Raw genomic sequence first — 19,014 nt, forward strand, 5'->3', positions numbered from 1 at the left:
ACTTCTCCCCCTATGGGCAGATGATATACTTATTATTATCAGAGACCCTGCAGACAATCGCTCCCCTTTAGTGGAAGAAATAACGCGTGTTGGTGCGCTGTCGGGGTGCAGATTAACTGGTCCAAATCTGATTTGTTTCCGCTCACAGGATGCCACCCATCCAGTACAGACAGGATACACAGTCCAATGGACAGATGGCCATGCTAAATATTTGGGCGTACAGCTGCACAAGGATACGCACCAAGTGCTGCAGTTGAACTACGGCCCGGCAATAGCGAACCTGGCAATCCCGGTTGAGAGGTGGATTAAGTTGCCACTCAATGGCTGGCCGAGTTGCCATTATTTAAATGATAGTACTCCCTCGGTTCTTATACCTTTTCCTTAACATCCCAATACCGCACCCAAAACTCCTTTTTCCAAACGTTGCGCAGCTACCTGCTGCAACTCATTTGGGCGGGTCGCAAGCCTTAAGTGAGGTGGGATACAGTATGATAGAGGAGGCCTAGCCGTGCCAGACCTCCAGTTATATTGCCTGGCAGCTCAGTGCCAATATGCACATAGATGGTATCACCCCGACGCTTGCATTCGCTATCTAAAGTCGGAACTAGATCCGCTACAGGACACTCCACACTCGGCCTTGTTGTCCAGGGGCATTTCCCTGGATTCCACTGATATGACTGTTGCGACGACATGCTGGGCGTGGCGTGCATTGCGGCCCAAACTTGGGAGTGGCAATCTTTATTCTCCACTGCTTCCCTTGCAGGATAACCCGTGACTGCCATTAACCAGCGAACTCTTGATAAAGCGCATGCTGCAACACTAACATTCGCACTGTTGGAGACCTTAGTACCCCCAGGGGCACCCCGCTTACCCCCTCCCCCAAATTAGGTTACCCAATGACACAAGAAACAGTTGTAAGTGGGTAACAAATGCTGCAGGTTTATTACATAATTCCAAGATATGTAATCGGTGGGTTATCTTACGGGCGATCCAAGGGCAGGCAACCATCTGGGTCGCCTGCCCGCCTGATGAGCCGGGCAGCGCGGGAGCGATGCCCGCAAGTGCTGCCCTCCAGGTGATTCTTTCTACGATCACGTGCCGTTGGTAGTCCTACTCACGCCCCCCCTCTCGGGGCGGAGCGCCGCATAGCAAGCCCCCGGTTGTTCAGGCCCACAACCGCCCGCAGGACTAGCGGGGCGCCGACACGGCTTCCGGGACCTCTCTGGAGGCTCCTCGTTTTGGCTCAGGCACCCCCTTGGTGCCGCGCAGAGGTACTCTTTGTACCGGCCTGCTTCCAGATCGCCCTGTAACTCCGACTGCAACGAAAAGGAAAACATTACAACGCTCAGAAACCCCCCCCCCCCCCCAACCACGCCTACGCCGGGTAAGCGGTAGGGAGGGAAAAGGCGAGGTGGGCGACAAAAGAGGTCGCCAGTGAGGGTGGGGGAAGGCTAAATAGCCTCCCCCTCACACCTGGGCCAGGAAGTGACACGCATTGCGCGTCACTTCCGGCCCTGACAACGGAGGGGGGCTCCAGTCTGTGTCCCCGCCCCCCCCCGGAGGGAGGGGGTGGGGAGGGGTGACCGGGGCCCCGGGGCCACTAAGGCGCCGACCGCCGAGTGGCCCCCTGCGGGGACCGCGGTCAGCGACATTTCCTAGATGGCCATGTACTGCAGATTGCGGAGGATCCCCGATTTCTCAACATGTCCCGTAAGCACTGCTTCCTATTCTAGCATCTCAACGCCATGCAGCGTGCCCGATTACCCTGTTACCCTATTTCCCCGGTGGAATTCCCCCGCTCACGCAGGTGATCTACTGCTCAGACAGCGCACATCTGACTTCCAAACTGTATCGCGCTAGCTTATTGCTAAAACTCGACACCACTACCGGGGTACGCAAGGCTTGGGCACAGGACCTTGGCAAGCCAATCCCAGACACAATGTGGGCCTATTGTGCACAAATCCAGAAAGTCTCTCTCAGCCATAAACAAAATACTTCATTTTAAGTTTCTTCACCAAGCATAACTTGCACTGACAGACATTGCTAAATATGATGCAACCAGGTCAGACCAATGCCCCAAATGCCACGCCCCTGCAGCAGATTTTGTACACCTCACATGGACCTCCATCTCCTCATACTGGACTGTGGTGTATTTACATGTTAATACTAAGCTCAGAGTGGATATACAGTCTGACCCAGCGGTGGCACTCCTAGGCTATAATGCCCAGCTCCCTAGATCAGCGCGCAGACCAGCCTCCATGTCCTTCCTATTGGCTAAACGTGAGACTGCAGTAAATTGGGGAAAGACGGCACCTCCAACACCCTCCTCTTGGCTAAAACACATGTCCTACTGTGACTCCACCAGTGCAGATTACACCACTCTTCAACCCCCGACTTCACGTCCCATTGACTTCTGGCAACCCCTGCGCGATTACCTATGCACTCTAGCAGAAGGCACGATCACATCCAGACCACCTACTCCTGTGCACACAAGCACGATCACCCCCATTGTGCTGCCGGACCCCCACGGTACATAAAATGCTGCCGTCAAAGACCATGCCCACCAGTCATCTATAAGATCACGGCTCCACGTTACCCCTATATCGTTATATATCTGTTATTTATTGTATTCTCTTGGGAAATGTCTGCAAGGGTCTTGTGATAATATAAATTGTACTATTATGCAAAGTGATATGTTGGGGTATGTACTATCCTGTGGTTATTATAAAAAATGAATAAATAAAATTTAAAAAACAAAGGTGTTTTCATGACATCTCTCGATATGTTAGATGCATATTTTCACATTCATTTGGAACATCAACGGCTCCTGAGGTTCGAGGTGGCAGGGTGCTAATACCAGTTCAAGGTTCTTTCTTTTGGCTTACGATCGGCTCCTAGGATCTTTACAAAGTGCATTGTACCAGTGGCTTTTTTTAAAATTAATATGCACCAGGTATTTCCGTACCCGCACGACTGGCTGGTCAAGGGGCCCCAAGTTCCTCTCTGCAGAAAGATCCACCTTGACCTGCCGGTAGCTGTTCAAGACTCTGGGGCTGAAATTGAACGCTGAAAAATTGCCCTGATTCCATCCCAATCGTTGGAGTTTCTAGGGGCCATTCTGGACACCACAGTCTCATAGGCTTACCTGACTGCAGAGAGGGTTCCGAAACAGCTTCTTCCCTTGAAAAAGAATGTTCAACTCAATGTTGGAGATGCAATCTTCATGCATTTCATAAATTCTAATTAGGGGTGGGCGGAATTTGCATAGTAGCGCTACGCAAAACTCCGCGAAACGGTAAAAATTCTCCGCAAGCACGCAGAGTTCCGCAAACACGCGGAATTGCTTGTTCTACCCGTTCGCGATGCTTTTTTCCTATTCACGAATGCTGTTTGCGTGCTTGGGGGGAAATATCTCGCGAACACACATTTTGACAGCGCAAACAAGCAAAAAAATCCGCGAAGCTGTGGAATTTTTGGCAATCCGCGCTCTCCGCGGAATGCAAAATTACCCACACTCGGCGAGCGGAACGGAATTTACCGCCGAGGCCTAACTCTAATCTGTTGTTAGGAGCTGGATATCCACGTAAAATTATCTGCACAAGTGCACATCAATGTTCTAGAACTGATGGTTCTATTCCTGGGTCTGCAATTGATCCCGTCTCGAATTTGCAATTGTTCGGTCCCGGTCAGAATGGACAATATCACCATGTTCCATTTCACCAAGCAAGGGGGAACGAGATCATAAAGCCTCTCTTCTCAAGCCCAACAAATATCTAAGTGGTTACTGATGCACAGCATCTCTGAAAGTTGAACATGTCCCAGGCACAGTCAACAAATGGGCGGACTCTCTATGCAGAACAACAAGTCAATACCAAAAATGGGAAATGGAACAGAAACAGTTGTCCCAGATCTTCAAAAAAATGGGGTACCCCAAATCTGGATCTCTTTGCAATTCTGCTTAACAGAAAATGCTGAATGATTGCAAGCAGGCTCCTTCAGAGAGGGTCTTGGGGAATGCTCTTCAGATACGGTGGACAAGAATGTTCACCTATGCGTTTCCTCTCATTCCCTGGGTGATACGCAAGATGAAGAGGAAATCATGCTATCTCATTCTCATAGCTCCTGCATGCCAGAGACAGTATTGGTACACGGAGCTCCACGTCTTATCTGTGTGTTCACCCGTCCAGTTCTAGACGATAGAGTACCTGGTTTCCATGAGCAACGCCCAGATATTGCATCCTCAAATAAAATTTCTCAATTTGTTGGCATGGCACATCACACAATGAGTTTGGATCTCGGAGTAAACCAACAAAATGCAAGTCTATCCTTGAACAGTCACATGCTTTTTCTACAAATAAGTCTTCTGTGGCAAAATGGAAGATATTCTGCTACTGGTGTATCAAAATGATCAGCGCCCTTTTCATTCTTCACCAGAACAGCTATTGCCATAACTCCTTAACCTGAGAAAGTCAGGCTTGGTGCACTCGTCAATAAAAATGCATTTGGCAGCTATTTCCAGATTTTAGAGATAATCAGGTGAAATTTCGCTGTGATCCACTAGACTTGTGAAAGAAATCTTGAAGGGCTTATTCAGGGCCTTCCCACCAATAAAACCTCCTGCAATATTCTGGCAGTTGAATACGGTTCTTTTCCAAATCATGAAAACGGCGTTTGACCCGATCCATAATGCAGATATGAAGTATGTCTCATGGAAGAGAGCCCTTCTATTGGCCCTCATGTTAGCCAGAACGGTCAGCGGAATTCAAGCCTTTAAAGTCAGTGAGACTTTTCTACAATTCGAAGAGGGGATAAGGTGTTGTTAAGAACCAACCCCAAGTTCATCCCGAAGGTTCCGACTGCTTTTCACTTCAATGAACCTATCGTTTTCTCAACCTCTTTTAAGAACCCTTCTTATGCTGCGAAGAGGGTTCTCCATTCTCTAGACGTCAAACTTTGCTTGAAATTCTATATTCACAGAACAAAATCTTTCAGGAAATTGGATCAGCTTCTCATCTCTTTTGCACCTCCAAGGAAGGTTTACGCACTTTCAAGAAGTAGTACAGCCCATTGGGTTTGGGGTCAATTGCATTTAGTCACGACAAAGCAGTAAGACCACTGTCCACAACAGTACCTGCATATTCAACCAGAAAGATGGCTACATCCATGGCCTTGTTTGCCGGAGTTTCACTTCCAGACATTTGCAGAGCACCAACGTGGATAAATGCACATACTTTCGCTAATCACTACTGTTTTGATTCAACATGAAAAGCAGACTCCACTGTTGGACAGGCAATTTTATTGTCACCTCTTTCCTTAAGGTACACATTCATTACAATACATTTATAAGGATGAATTGTTATTGCTTGTATCATCACTCTTTCCACCGATTGGATCTAATTCCCAGTGGTTCATGTCTTACTCCCTAAGTACCGCCTAACCCTCCACCATGGCTTATTTACTTACTGTTAGCTACTCTGATTCAAGTATGCAAATCTATGAAAGTTTCACTACTGGAGAAAAAACAAGTTACTTACATGTAGATTATGGCTCTCCAGTATTGATATATTTCATAGATTCACATGCGACCCACCCACCTCCCCATTTAGGCTCACCACTTTTATTCCTCATTGATATATTTCATTACACTCCTACATGAAATCTGAGGTATGGTGGCTCTGCAGGGAAAGAGTCGTTCAGGGTCTTTTGTCTGATAGGCAGAAGTTTGGGTTTATTAAAACATATGTGAATTGGTTAACAACGCCAATTGCTTTCTTTATGTCTTAATGTACTCACATGGTACTGCTTGTTTTAAATACCGTGGGGCTCCCACCGTGACCACGAGGAAGATTCAAGAATGTGAATCTATGAAAGAGATCAATACTGGAGAGCCACAGTGTACAGGTAAGTAACTTGTTGGAGAGGGCACACAGAACTCTGGCGGCTAGGCCTCGCCCAGGCATCCCTGTCCGCCCTTTTATCGCCCACCTGCTGAACTTCTGTGACATGGACACTACGCTCCAATTGGCCAGAGAAAAGTGGAAGTGATTGTTGATGACTATAATATCTCTATATATACACCCAGACTTCAAGATAGTGGCACAAGAGGCCAGAAGGAAATGTCTATCCATCAAGCAGCAATTTCTTAAAGCGAACATGCAGTACGCTATGCTGTATTCAGCCCCCTTGAGCGTCACCCACAAAGGCAGACAGAACCTTTTCCAGATTCCCTGACAGGCAACTTCCTCAAAAACCTCCCTTGATGGTCTTGTCAGGACCAAGCAAGTCAGGACTGTGGCAACTCACCACTACGGCAGATTGACTCAGATTAACAAAATGGCCATCATGTGTTCCGCCTATGGTTGTTAAAAAGTGCTCCATATACTCTCATAGGATTGTTTGTTCTCACTCCCAGCTGGATTAAGTTATCTCTTAAGATATATGCTTGTGGTGGATGGGCTTGCATTGCCCCTCTACATGTTGTTTAGTCAGATATGTCATAGATGCAACAGACAGTTCTCTTGTGACACCCATGACTTTAGTGTGCAGGGGACCCCCGCTTACTAATGTGGCGACCCCACAAGGATATTATCCTACTTGTTCTAGCAGATCCCCCAACTTATTTGTAGTACTCTTTGTCAGTTGATTAAGAGGTTTCATATTTATATGGGGAAGAGGATGGGAGTGAAAACTTAGTAGACACAAACCTGATACGTAGGCAACCAAATGGTGGCACAGTCAGTAATACTACACAACCATGAAACATGGGCAATTATCTTTATTTTGTTCCCCTGGTGTGCCCACACCGGATGATGTACATAATGCAATAATGGTTAGCCTGTCATGGAACGTATGAGGGGCTAGAGCAACCCCCAGAAAAAGAGACAAGTGTTGCCCTTCCTGGATAGACTCCAAATCTCTGTAAGTTATTCACATTCAGTTAGGTGTGAAACCCAAAATACGGTCTACCACTTTCTTCAGGGTGCAGAGAGAATGAATAAACAACAAGCACTGGCAAAGCCAATAGGTCTCGCCTGTGGGACCTTATAAGTGTTTAACTATAGCTATTGGCTTTGCCAATGTCTTTAAGCTATGTTGTTGAGCAGTGTGGCTACTGTGCAGCATGTCGAAAAATTACAATAAAAAAGTGTTATAAGCATTTTTGTTACCCTATATATAACTAAGAAGACATTATATACAGCTGAACGACCCTATTAAAAAAAAAGAATTAAAAAAATATATATTTCTTCTAGTTTTTTTTGTCCTTGCAATGCTGGCAACTTCTTCCTGCCTGTTCTAATGCTTATTTACTATAGCTTATTTTTGCTATTGGTGGCGGGGGTGGGGAGGGGACAGTAGGGGAGAATCAACAGATGCCAGATTCCGTTCGCAGACTGAGGTGGGGCTGAGTGACCCTGCGGTGGTGCTGAGTGATGCTGAGATGGTGAGTGATCTTGCGGTGGAGCTTAGATGATGCTGAGTTGGAGCTGTGCTGAGGTGGTGCTCCACTGATGCTGAAGTGGTACTACGTTGGTGCTAAAGAGGTGCTGCATTGGTGCAGGATTGCTCCTAAGGTGGCCCTGCGCTGGTGCGGAGGTGGCCCTGCGCTGGTGGTGGTGCTAATGCGGAGATGGTGTGCGGATATTGAGGTGGTGCTGTGCTGACGCAGTGCTGCACTCATGCTGAGATGGTGCTGCGCTGATGCTAAGGTGGTGCTGTGCTGAAGTGGCGCTGCTCTGGGGGTGGTGCACTGATGTGGAGGTGGTGCTGTCCTGATGCGGACATGGCATTGTGCTGATGTTAAGGTGGTGTTGAGGTGTTGCTGCTCTGGTTCTGCGCTGATGAGGTGGTGGTGCTGTCCTGATGCTGAGCTGGTATTGCATTGATGAGAAGGTGGTGCTGTGCTGATGTGGAGGTGGTGCTGCGCGGAAGCGGTGGTGGGGCTGTGCTGGTTGAGTTGCGCTGGTGGTGCTGCACTGATGCTGAGTCGGTGCTGCACTGTTGGTGGTACACTGATGAAGAGGTGGTGCTGTGGTTGATGTGGTTGATGTTGAGATGGTGCTGTGCTGAGGTGCTGCCGAGTTATGCTGTGGTGGTACTCAGTAATGCGGAGGTGGTTGTGCTGCGCTGGTGCCGTGTTAAATTGATGCTGTGCTGCGCTGGTGCCCTGATGCCGAGGTGGTGCTGCACTGGTGGTGCCGAGGTGGTGCTGCACTGGTGGTGCCGAGGTGGTGCTGCACTGGTGGTGCTGCACTGGTGGTGCCGCACTGGTGGTGCCGAGGTGGTACTGCACTGGTTGTGCCGAGGTGGTGCCGAGGTGGTGCTGCACTGGTGGTGCCGAGGTGGTGCTGCACTGGTGGTGCCGAGGTGGTGCCGAGGTGGTGCTGCACTGGTGCGACGCGGATGCTGAGGTGGTGCTCAGGTGATGCTATAGTGCTGCTGCTGCACTGATGCTGAGGTGGTGCTCAGGTGAAGCGACAGTGCTGCTACTAAGTGATGATGACTGGTGCTGAAGTAGTGCTGAGATCGTGTTGTACTGTACTTGCTGGATATATTTTTGAATAACCTCACATGCCACGTTTGTAGAGCACAAGAAGGCATCCATTGATATTGGCTTTATTTCACCGACTATTGAAACCTAAAAGGCATAAAAAGTTGAAAGCGTCCAACTTAAAGCTGCTTCCATTTTCACAAAACGGAGAAATCCCAGCATGCTTACGTCTTTAATTGCAGCCAAACAATCACGTTCTCAAAAGCACAATGTAAATTGGTTGATCCTACTGTCTGACGTCTTCTTAAACTACACTTTTATTAAGTAAGTATATTATTTAAGGTTTGGACACTTAAGCTAATGAAAACAAAAATGTCATAGGATGAAAATCAACATAGCCTCCGGCTGAAAAATTGCTTGTTAAACCAAATACAGTGGAAAACATAGGGACATGATTTACATTCCTTGTCTGAGCACGTTCGGAAAGCCAAACAAGCTGAGGGAAAAGAAAAAGTGGTGTGCCACAGCTAACATATGGCTGATAGTGAAAAGCTCCATGTAACAGGCTGAGTCTCCGGGGTGTGAACAAAACAGCAAAGGGAGAGACTAATTTAAACTATTCACCGACAAAAACTAAGGAATTTCAAAAAGCACACGAAGGAACAAACGAAAACGTATGGGCGTGCTACAAGTCCATACAGTCGATACAGAATCTCTCAAGAGACAGCACATGCGCTGCCTAGGCGAGACTTAAAAAGGGTAGGGGAACACCAAGAGAAAAGTCTCCTGTATGGTGAATAAATGTGACTTTAAGGCACAAACTGCAAAAACAGACATAAACCAATATTGAATAGGAATGGTTTACTCAGACCAGGAAGAAGAAAAAAGATAAACAATCAAGAAATAAATGTGCATTTAATACCAAAATTATTTCCAACATACCCTAATCATAGGTATATAAATGTGCCATAGATGTCAACCACAAAGAGCGTATATCTCATTTAGGAGAATCCACTTAAGACGTGCAAGATAAAAGTCAATGTGAACACAGATCAGTCATACTAGAAGGTGACAACAGAGTCACATTAAAACAGATAAGTGTGCGTCAGATCTCCAAACCATGCTATAGCCAGCCTGCTCTACTTAACATAGAACACCAAAGGTGAACTAACAAGCTGTCCAAGAAAGGACAGGTGAACCAAATGGTTCCCTGGATCCAGGGAGGGACTGCTAGGACAGATGAAAAACCAAATTAGCAGTATGTATGGCATGCGCAGTTTGAAGCTGCAAGCATTAAAAGGTAACAAGATAGACCTTCCAAAGTTAGGGCTCAATGCAGTTCTCAGAAAGATTAGGTTACAAGAGAAAAAAAAAATGTCCATCAAGGTGACAACCTGAAACCTATATGGTAGCCAGTTTTAGAAGCCCAACATCCTACTGGGCCGATCAGCTACCCTTGACATATACAAAATAGTCCAGGTGCCGAGTATGGCACATAAACAGAAGGGCCACAGGGAGCTAAACGCCTAAAGACTTAGTATGAATCAAGACCGCTTAACGTTAGGCACCTAAGTGTTCTCTGGTGCGTGCACACCGTTAGAATGTTATCCCTGTGCCCCAGTAGAAAAGAACAGAAACATTCAGTGCAATGACACAAAACCACACTTAAGACAGACCAAGTACGCTGCCATCAATGCTGTATAAGAGGTACGTGGCTTGGAGGAAATGCACGCCAACATCACTGCCAATAAGATACAGGTCTGCTTAATGACAACATGCTAAATTCCCAGATGACAGCACGCTGAAGAGCCCGATGCGTAAAGAATACAAACTAATTCCGTGGGCGCAACAAACGCTAAAATGCAAACAGGGCGATTTCTCTAGGTAGTACGTAGACTGGCACGTTAAGACTTGGAGGGAGTCATAATTCATGAACAAAAACAATAGTGGGAATCAAAGTACTCCTCCAGTCCCAAGTTCAAAAGATCGACAAGTAGCGGCAATACGTCCGGTAGCAGTCTTGAATCCACAGTACAGCTAGAACAAGTCGGGCAAACCTGAGCCTGGTTAAATACAAGACGCCGACCATAAACAGAGGACTAAGAATCTCCCTGTAGAATATCCAAACTCGGCTGCTATTTTAGAACAGAAACGTACATAGTCAGAACTGAAAAGTTAGGCAACCAAAGTGTCTAATCACAAAATATGTCAGGATAGAAGTTGATGTAAACAAGTATTCCATACTGACTGTAAGAAAGTGCCCCTTTTTGCATGGTCCCCCCCACACACACTTTTTGCCAAATGCTGATGTACTTTCAGTGAGTGTGCCCTGGGTACCTGCCAACCAGGTACCCAGGGCCTATGTTCTTTCCCTAAACTGTACAGCTGCAAAACCCAATTGACAACTCTCTGGCCACATGTAAGCCCCTTGTAAAAGGTACCACAAGCACTGTGACCAGGGAAGGCCTCTAAGGGCTGCAGCCCTTATTGTGCCTCCCTTAGAGGAGATATATATATATATATACACACACACACATATACACACACACACACACTCTCTCAGCGTGTGTTGGTGCAGAACAAAGTGTAGAGTCAACATGGCACACATCCCTGTGCGCCATGCCTACAACCAACTGCCCTGGCATAGGTAAGGCACCCCTTTAAGCTGGGTGCACTATACCAGTGGTGAGGGTATAGGTGCATGAGCTCTATACCACTGCAATGTCTAAGTCAATTCTTAGACTTTATAAGTGCAGTAATGCCATTAAGAGTATATGATATGGGAGTTGGTCATTACGAACTCCACAGCGCTATAATGGCCTTACTGAAAACTGGGAAGTTTGGTATCAAACTTCTCAGCACATTAAACTCACATTGATGCCAGTGTGGGATTTAATGAAAAAAATACACTTAGAGGGTATCTTAGAGATCCCCCTGAACAACCAAACTTCAGTGGCCTGGCCGAGTGACTGCTTGCCAGCTGCCAGCACCAGACAGGTTTCTGGACCCCTGGGTCGAGAGCCTGCTACTCTCTGGGTCCTGAAACAAAGCACATCCTGAGACGAGGTGCCAAGGCTACTCTCCCAGGATGGGCAAGGTCCATGAAGGGCCGCCTTTGTGATCTACACCAGCCTTTTGCTGCTCCTAGCAATTCGCCCCCCACTAGCTCCGACCCCCCAATTGGGGCGGGAGAATCGGCAGGAAAACCAAAGTCAGGAGGAGAGGTATGCCCACCTTTGCCAACCGCACCCTTCAGGTGAGGGAGGCGGGTGAAGCACAACTCTCAGTCCCCGCCATCTTGCGGATGGGTGGACCAAGCCAGCCACAGTGAGGCTTATGCCCCCTCCCACTGGATGGTGGCATAATAGGGGATGTACCCACCCCAAGGAAGGGATCCATTGGTCCCGACCTGTAAAGCCCCTAAATTTAATATGGGACACCCTTGAACCTTGCCTCCTCAGACCAGAGCTGACAAGAAGAAACCAGAAGAAGGAGGACAGGACAGCCACGCAGAGAAAGGAAGAGGACAACCACTGACTTGGCCCCAGCCCTACCAGCCTGTCCCGGCCTCAGACTACTCCTGCAGAATCTTGGTGTGTCCTGCAACCAGCAGCCCTCAAAAACCCTGAGAACCTGCACTGCCTTCGCAACCAAACAGACTCTGTCCCCGGTGAGCACCGGACTTCCTCAAAACCAATCAACTCTGACTCTGGTCGGTTCTGCAAATCTCCACCACTTCGCTCTAGGAGCCCGAGCCCAGTGACAATACCCTAAGGAGGTACTCCCGGCGATCCTAGCCTGGATCCCATTGACCCCTGAACCTCCATAAGCTCCTAAACCAAACCTGCAGCCAACAACGTGAAGGTCCCCCAAACCAGGACCGAAGGCGACACCCTGACCGACTCTGTAACCGAAGCGGTCCAGAAAGACCAACGTCGACCGTCCAACCGACTCCGTCTGCAAACACTTGCGGTCACAAGACAACGACTCTCAAAGACCCCATTCGCCTCACCGGAAGCTGACCGGCTTCAACGGATCCTTGACCAAATCTGTAGCACCAGCCAAGACAACATTCTACACCCGGTCGCCTCTGTGCCGCTGGTGGTGTAGTTCTTGTGTTGGCCATTGGGCCCTACAGTGCTGACCTCGAGCCCAGGAACTTTTGTTTTCCCAACCTGGTGCCCTGCTCGCCGCAGTCCCCAAGCCCACGAATGTGATTAGCCCGCTGGCTAACGTGTGGTCCTTGCACTCTGCACCCGGTCGCTTCTGTGCTGCTGGAGGTGCAATTTGAGTGCCCATCTGAACAATCACACTAGAGGGGGCCCCTGAAAAGATACCTAGGCAGGGAAACAGGGCAAAAACACAAGTATTAATCAAGAACAAACCCACTGCCTGCAAGAAATTTATAAATAAGCTATATGTCTAGGATAAGGAAAAAGGGAACTACATAATCCTGTCCCCAAGAGGCAAAAAACCAGTGTGCAACAGCAAAGGTGATAAAATGCTACACAGCTAATGCCATGAAACCATTGTTTTTGGGGCATACATCTCAAATTTATTTTACCCATTCTCGATATATCAAAATATAAAATACTCATTTAATAAACACTTCAATGAATACAATGCCACATCAACAAACGATTGCACATGTAAGTGGTGCCCAGGCGCAACAAACATACAAATAACCAACACATACTATCAACAGAAATATACTCACTAACTCACACATATAAATTACTTGCAGGCAGTCGGTTTGTTCTTGATTGATACTTGAGTGCCCATCTGACCAAATCCTACCCACGGACCCGTAAACCCAGTCCTGTTTTCCCAGGACTAAATGTGTATCGTGAGTATTACTGCAAAACTGTACTGATATTGTAAAACACATTTGCTCCTTTTTCCGTCTCCTAAGAAATGCACCAGCCTAGTATCCAGAGATACGTGGCTGTGTTAGAAAAGTAACTGAAAAGTAATTACGACTATTTACGAGTACAAAGTAATTATTCTGTACCCAAACCATTGCATTCTACTGCATTTCAACTGTGTTCAAACTGCATTATTCTTGCAAAGTACTACAACTTACCTGTACCAGGCCTGGCTTGGTTCTAGAAAATAAAATATAACTAAAATAGTATTTGTATTCAACCAAATTGGCTCGAGTTTAGTCTTTGAGTGTGTGACATCATATCTTGCCTTAGTGTGTACAATAAATGCTTAGCACTACCCTCTGATAAAGCCTTACTGCTCGCCCACTCTACCACAAATAGAGTGTAAGGTATTATCTACTTTTACCTCTGCCTTGCTTTGGGGATCCACTGGACTCTGCACACTATACCTTACTTTGGTATAGTATATACAGAGCCAGCCTCCTACACTGACCCAATAAACTAAGGATAAATACGAAAGTAGTAAGAACCAAAATATTTTTTGAAGTTCAAGGAATCCTGTATTATTATAAGATTAGGGGGGTTTATTAGGAATGCTGAGAATAAAGCCTCCAAGGTGAACATGTAGCAGCCACAAGAACACAGTCCCCTGATGAGCACCCATGTGAAGTATCATAGGGTAAGGGGCCCCATAAATACTTCGGGAATTACAGACCGTAAGCTATCTGATCTAGTAATTTACCGGGAGAGGTCGGCTAAAGTTCACTCGGTCTAAATGGTTATTAAAAGATAGAGGGATAGCGTTGGTACAAGACAAAAACACCACCCAACATATGGCTAAAAGAATACAAAGTAAAATGACTTTCATGGGCAAAAATAACCTGTGGTCTAGATCATAGGATCAAATACTCTAAACAGCCAACAACTACCTATTGCAAAAGCTTGATATCCAAACAAAGAGAATCTGGGGGTTGGTTTATGGCATTCTCCCAAGGGACAACTTCGTTCAAGTCTCTACTGTGTGTACTCAACGTAAAAATCTAATACACTTATCTCTTTTTACGCTGTTCATTATCATCCTTCTCCTCAATAGACCTTATTTTCTCAATGATCGTCCATGTGAGATCTTTTTCTGTTATGACCAAATTGCGTCCAATGTTGGACCAGGGGCGCTTAACTCTTGTTGTTACATATGACAGATTTATGCTCACTGCACCTCACTCTGAATTCACAACTTGTCTCACCTATATACTCCAGTCCACAAGGGCACAGGATAAGGTATACTATAGTAGATGATCTACAGTTAGTCATATCCATCAGGGTAATTCTCCTTCCCCCAAATGTGATCAGCTCTTTCGCCAGCGTGGCATGACCCACTATCTGTGGTTGCCACTTATCGGATTCTGTAGTTTGATGGATTTCTGACAGAAATTAAGTTTGCTGTCCAGGTTGGACCATACAAGCATGTTGCTAAGTTTACAGTTTCTCCTAAACGCAAAAGTAGGTTTAGATAACGTGCCCTCCTCTGTATCGCTATTAAGTATACTCCATTGGAAGTTGACTATTTGTCTGACTTTCTGGTCAAGATTCGAGTATCATACAATGCACACACGTTTTTCCTCATTCGCTTTCCTTCTGTTTTGAAACATACTCTCCCAATTATAGTATCTTGCTCTGTCTAGGGAGTTGTGCACAAGGTGCCTAGGATATCCTTAAAGAAAAACTCTTGAACTGAGGTTATCTGTATTCTCCAAGAAATCATGAATATTCATACAGTTCTGCGTAATTGCAGAAACTGGCTAAAGTGGATCTCTTGCTTCCGACAATGGGGATGGAAACTGTTGAAATGAAGAAACGTTTTTCTAGACGTAGGTTTCGAATAGTGCAATACCTATAGTTGTTGATCTTGTATCTATACATTGAAGAATGCCACTTGTTCTCTACTTAAGTTTGGAGTAAACTTAAGGTTATGTTCACAAAGGTTGACCCATAAGCAAAACTCATGGAGTTGTTCTTCTCCACTCCAAACAAAGAGAATATCATCTATTTATCTAGAGCAATGTTGAATATTCTCACAGAACGGACCTACCTCGTTACATGTGTATTTGTTTTCGAAAATACCTATCTATTGGTTAACCACACTTAGGAAGCAAGCCACTCCTATACGGACTCCCTCAGTCTGTTGTACTGTCCAATACGGGATACCTCACAGCAATGTGCTGGGAATATTCTTAGAAACATAAGAGGGCCCCTGACTAATAGAACACAGAGCGGCAGAAGCAGGGGAAATAAGCTAAGCAAAACAAATAACCCAACTACTCTGTTATTTTACAATGGTATACATCCCATACATTTACATTGTATGAAATATCGTACTTGAGCCATCACAATCAATAACCCAATCAACTAGGTACATTTATCAGGAAAACATGTATTCCATTTTCTGTCTCTTTTTTAGCACATTTTAGTTTTAAACTTCACATATACATATTATTTAAATATATGATTTGATAGCACAACAAATAAGAATCAACAGTATATAAAGGAGATTTTCTATCTCGAGGTGATTCCACCCTAAGCATACTAAAATGTAGACAACCCCCAAATATATCTCGATCATACCTCATTCGTGAGTGCAAATCATCAATCAAGTGCAATTTAAAACATCAAGAGTAGAACCAAGACCAAAACCGATATACATTGTAGTTTAGGGTGATCATACACAGTATCCAAAGAACAGTAATATTTTTCCCACGTGTGTGTGTATATATATATATATATATATATATATATATATATATATATACATACATATATATATATATATATACATATACATACACACACATTACCTACTGGCGGTCGCCAGTAGGTAGTTATAGTTAGGACCCCTTTTCCATAGGAAAACCTCAACATTCTATTTTGAATAACTTTGGCGCCGGTCGATGAATCCTCGCGAATTTCTCAAAATAGGTGGGGCGCTACGCTCCGCTCCTACCCTGAAAGTCTCGGGGGGATCCGTCAAGCGGGGGCTGAGATAAAAGGGGGGTCCCAAAACGCGTTTTCCCCATGCATTTTTCCATAGGACCTTTAGAACGAGCTACAGCCCGAACGGCTGAACAGAATTACTCGAAATTTGGCAGAGAGGTAGTCCCTAGGTCAAGGAAGTGCCTTTTGTAGGTTTGGTGTAAATCTGTTCAGTAGATTCTGAGAAAATAGCCTTTAAATCAATATATATATCTGAGCCCGCTTACGGTACGCTTACCGTACGCTTACCGTAAGCGTACGGTGGCGTGCGCGAGCGCGATTCTGATTGGCTCTTAGATCTTAGTAAACATTCGAATCGGCAGAAACCAGGAAGCGGCGGCCGCCATTTTGTGTATTTCACTCAGAAAAAAAAGAGTGAAAACAAGAAAAGGGGGCAATGAGGAGAGTTACAGACCCCCTTACATTTGTGAGGGGGTCAAAGAAGGACTGTAAAGTACAAAGAAAACATTTATTGATTTTAAAAAAAATCACGGGGTACGCGTACGGTAAGCTTACGGTAAGCGTACGGTAGAAAAAAAAAAAAAAAAAATGAAAATCAGATTTAAGTGTTTAGATATTAGGGGGCTCTAAAAAGAGCCGTTGTGTTTATGAAATGATTTTTTAGTGGTACCTACAAGTAAGTACCGATGCAGAGTCTAAGGTTCAAGAGGAAGACTCTGTTCCCTTCATCATTGAAGTGCACACCATCTCCTCTATAAATGTCTTGCATGTCATAACGCAAGTTGTTGTGGTAAATGGCACCCATACCATAGTCACGGAGGAAAGCAGAAACAGATTTGTTGACGTGCTTTGTCATCGCACCGCGTGCCCACCATGCGTGCATGGCACTAACTGCGTAAAGTGGGCGCGCGGTGCGCAAAGCGCACCGCGTGCTCACTGTGCGCGCACGGTGCGCGAAGCGCACCGTGCGCGCACGGAACGAACTGCGTTAAGTGGGCGCGCACGCCACGAATGGCGTAAAGTAACTTAGCATTTAAAAAACCGTACAAATTCACTGAAAAAACCATAGGTTTCACACACGTTATAGTTAGGAATTAGCATTTAAAAAACCTTGCAAATTCACTGAAAAAACCATAGGTTTCACACATGTTATAGTTAGCGGAAATTTTACTGATAAAAAACCAATGAAATTCCCCCGTTATAGTTAGTACAGGCAACTATAACTCACGCGACCGCAATCTTCTGCTGATGACATATGTGTCTTTATGAAAAAAAAATATTTGTAATATATGTATAGCTAAAAATGTATGGAAGAAGACATGGGCAAATAAGTGTCTAAATACAGTATTAGCATCAGCAGAGGATTGCGGTCGCGTGAGTTATAGTTGCCTGCACTAACTATAACGGGGGAATTTCATTGGTTTTTTATCAGTAAAATTTCCGCTAACTATAACATGTGTGAAACCTATGGTTTTTCAGTGTATATATATATATATATATATATATATACATATATACACACACAAAAAAAAAAAAATCAAGAAAAAAAATCTAAATGTTCAATACTGTTACATTCTTGTACAGATTTTCCATAAACATAGAAATGATACACAGTAACACTGGGAGTCGTCTTTTGAGCTCCCCAATACTTTCTCAATGTATATATTGCTAAACACAATGGGATTTTGAAAACACTGCGGGTGCATCTGTCCAGCCTGGAATATGAGTTGAAGGCGCTGGAGTGGTCCCTGCATGCCACTAATCCAACTGGAGGTGCAAGCGTGCATGAATAGATAAACTTACTGAATACTCAGAGATAGCGGAAAGGGAATCCAAATATCGAGGCAAACATGCACGTGCCCGGCAATATGGGGAGGGGGGAGTGCCCTAAAAGTATTCTGGCAAACATGATCAAGGTCCTTGGTCGGCCAACAACACACTCGCGTTATGGATGAAAAAGCTACATTACATCAGGGCATGCCGCAGCACTTGGACACATTTCCCTCTTACTACTCTACATAAAACTGTATACAGCTATAGCTGAATGCCTAAGGGATACAGTCCTCGGCTGGTTAAGTGATGCACAGTGCCAGTTTTTTGATCAACCATTCACTATAGATGAAATTAAAGATGTGCTATATAGCCTCCCCACCCATAAAACTCTAGGGTCAAATGGATTTCCTGCAGAAGTTTAAAAGCGATATCAAGATATAGTACCTCCCCATCTCTATTCTCACAAACTCCCCCCAACCCTGAGCGAAGTCAAACCATTGACTTTACTAAAACAGAGACAACAGGCACAATGCTGCAACAAGTTTTGTCCATTGTTTCTCAAATTCTGACAATAAAATCCTGGTCAAATTAATTGCAAACCGGCTGAACCTCCTATTGCCTAAACTGTTATGACCGGATCAATCTGGGTTTGTCCCAGACTGTTCTACAGCTCATAACCGGCGCACGCTGTTTGCCTTAGTACAAGACCTAGATCCAGAACTTGAATCGGTGGCAGTCTTGTTGGATACCTCCGAGATATTCATCTCCCTAGAATGAGGTTATTTATTCACCATTCTAGTTACGATGGGCATCCCACGCACTTTGCTAGACTGGTTTAGGTTGGTATCCTATACCCGACCACCAGACGACGCATCAAAT

This window comes from Triturus cristatus, chromosome 12 (assembly GCF_964204655.1).
Source record: "Triturus cristatus chromosome 12, aTriCri1.1, whole genome shotgun sequence".
Taxonomy (NCBI): Eukaryota; Metazoa; Chordata; class Amphibia; order Caudata; family Salamandridae; genus Triturus; species Triturus cristatus.